Source organism: Pseudophryne corroboree, chromosome 10, assembly GCF_028390025.1.
Source record: "Pseudophryne corroboree isolate aPseCor3 chromosome 10, aPseCor3.hap2, whole genome shotgun sequence".
Taxonomy (NCBI): domain Eukaryota; kingdom Metazoa; phylum Chordata; class Amphibia; order Anura; family Myobatrachidae; genus Pseudophryne; species Pseudophryne corroboree.
Window position 1 is genome coordinate 366,125,312 of NC_086453.1, and position 3,236 is coordinate 366,128,547.

Consider the following 3,236-nt stretch of genomic DNA (forward strand, 5'->3'; position numbering starts at 1 on the left):
GAAGCATTTAGTTACATGTACAATTATGATTGGCATGTGGGATGGTGTGAGGGTTCTAGGCACCCTAGGCAAAGATTTACATTACTGCCCTATTTTCCCAATACAATCCTTCAAACCATTTCCATAAAACCACACTTGGCCTATGACAATGGTGGCAGAGTCATTTTGCACATCCATTTATCAACTCACCCTCACAGCACCCATTAACACATTTGTCCACACTGTCAGCACTCCCTATTCTCCTGCTACCCAGAACCTACTAATCCAATTACCCTGAGAACTCACGAAGCCCTCTCACAGCAAAAATTACCTCTTACCCCACACCCTCGCAGCACATATTAATCATTTCACTCCAAGCACTCATTAACCCCCTCATTGCAAAAATGACCCCCCATCCTTCCCAGCACCTATTTATCCTTTCACACTCAACACCCATTAACCCTGTCACCTGCACTTATTAATCCATTCACCCCCAGCACTCATTAACTCCCCTTCTCATAGCTCCCTTTAACCTCAATCACACACCAAGAACCCATTAATGGTTCCCTTACTTGCCTGGCTCTTGCTGCTCATTCAGCTTCTCATTCTTGTATAGCCTGTGGGGCAGAGTTTGCATAATTGGCTGTGCCAGAGGGAAGGGGAGGAAAGGGGAAAAAATCCTGTTGTGCTGGTATTCCTGCAGCAGCATTTCACCACCTGTTGGGATTCCGGTGTCAGCATTGTAATCGCTGGGATCCTGACAGGTGATCTTGTAATTGCCTGCCTTTGTGAGTTTAACATAACAGCTTCAGGCGGCGTTTCCCACATACAGTATTTGGGGATTACTAATTCTGCCTAATTTCTACTAGGGAAATGCATAAAACCTATTAATTTCATTCTGTGTTATAGATTTGATTCAGGAAGAATAACATTTTTGGATACTGTCATAGTGAATGGAGAAATGACTAGAATATAATAAAATACATTATAAAATAACAAGTTTGATTTACCATACCTGCTGAAATTACATAACTACAGTAACTGCATTATTTTAAAGAAATATAGATACATATAATGTGATGCCCATGTACACACACACACACACAAACACACACACACACACACACACACACACACACACACACACACACGGGTTAATTTTGGTTGACAGCCAATTAACCAATCAATATATTTTTTGGGATGTGGGAGAAAACCAGAGCACCCAGAGGAAACTCATGCAAGTTGGGAGAGCATAAAAACTCCACATAGGCTCATGGTGGCAATCAAACCCACAACCCACTGCCCAAATTTATTGATAAACAATATCTCATTTGACAGCTGAGGTATGTTATGAACCACAAGATTAGTAGTGTCTTCCATTCAGACAAATTAATTTAAAGTACAATAAACATATAATAAAGTGGCAGCATGCTCAGCAGTAAACATTGTGACGTATATTGCCCTCTTGCCTAACATAGAAATCAGATCCATATCCTTATCTATTCTTTTTAGCTTTCATGCTAATTAGACACATTTCTACTCCTATTTAGGTGCACTCTCATTAGTGTTGTCACACCCAATTTGATTACTCCCATACCGCACTGCAACTGCCCGATCTCATGTGATCTTGAAAGTCAAACAGTGCTAGGCTTGGTTAGTACTTGGATGGGAGACCTCCAAAGAATACCGAGTGTTGTAGAGAGAAACACAGAGAAGCGCTGTCACTAAAAGTATTAATACAATTTATTTAAAGATTTTCAACACATTATTAAAAATAAAAATAAAACCTAAACATCCTGTGACTTTAGAATATTCTGCTGCTATTTCAAAGTGAACTGTGATTTACAGTGTAAATCTCCCACAGAGGTAATACCTGCCATACACCCTAATGGGTTCCAACCGCTGCTACGCCATCATCTGCTCATGAGACGGGTCTGAACATTTGCTGTGGGCGCACGGAATGCAAACACTGTCTGACCCCCTCTGCTACTCCTAGAATGGACCATACAGAAGGGTGTAGCAGCGCACACTGCATGGCTCAAGGATTCCCTAGTGGGTAAGACTTCATCACATGCTGCAGTCCCGATCAGTAATCACGGATAACTATAGCCGGTAATACTGCTAGTGTTCAGATCTTCAAAAGCTGCTATTATATCAGACACTACACACTTCCTGGCTTCATTGTATATGTTGCAGCTACAGTAGCAGAAGAATGTGTCCAGTCTAACACTTTGAAAGTGGATCAGTTCACCCACTTGTGTCTCCAATACATGCTACAATGTTGCATATTTTTAATAATTATTGTGTATTTTCTTTTATTTTCATGTTATTCAATTTTAAAGGTATTGTACGTATCTGCTTTTTTAAATTTAGTTGGTATACTTTACCCCACCAGCGCTACCACTTCTTTTCTATTTTTTGGTGTTCCTTGTTCAGGCTGTGCCCGCCCTGCCAGTGGTGAGCAGCTTGTTCTGAGATTGACTGGTTGATGTTCCTAGCTTCAGCAATATTTGTTCATCTCTGTATTCTTCTGTTATCTGACTGCCATTACTGTCTCTGTGCTGATATTGTGAACTGGAGATAGTGTATCACTTTACTACAGCCTAATTATTGTACTACCTCTCCTGTAGACAGCAATGCCTTTATATGGAGCTCCCAGCCCTGTCTAACAGTCTGCCTCGGCTGTACGGAGATGAGCTGTCCCTTAGGCTTACTACTCCCTCCGCTGTCAATCTTACCTTTGGTAAGTATCTTCTTCAACTGAGTGAATGCCTCCTTGCACTGTGGGGTACATGTAATATAAATATTCCTGGAATGACCAGAGTTAGGAACCCCTCAAAGAAGTTTAATGATTGGGGCTGCAATTTTGGAAAAGTGTTCAATAAATTGCCTATAATATCCCACACAGCCTAAAATCCTTCTGACATCTCTGAAGTTCTGAGGAGTTGGCCAATCCTGCATGACTCTAATTTTCTCTGGATCAGGAGAGACTCCATCCGCACTCACTACGTGGACCAGGTATGAAACTTTTGACATGAGAAGGTAGAATATTTTATCTTTATCACATACTTTATTAGCTGCTTGAAAACTTCTCTCAGGTGTTGAAGGTGATCCTGGAAGGTGTTAGAAAAGATAATAATATCATCAAGGTACAATAAGACCATCTCAAAGTTTATTTATCCTAGGCAATGCTCCATTACTCACTGGAAGTTTCCTGGAGCATTGCATAACCCAAAGGGCATACACTCAAACTCAAA

The 3,236-nt window shown here is 40.9% G+C and overlaps 1 pseudogene; it reads left to right on the forward strand.

Annotated features, from left to right (window-relative positions):
- Window positions 1-1,562: 1,562 nt before the first annotated feature.
- LOC134967217 (5S ribosomal RNA) lies at window positions 1,563-1,681 on the forward strand (annotated as a pseudogene).
- Window positions 1,682-3,236: the final 1,555 nt, after the last annotated feature.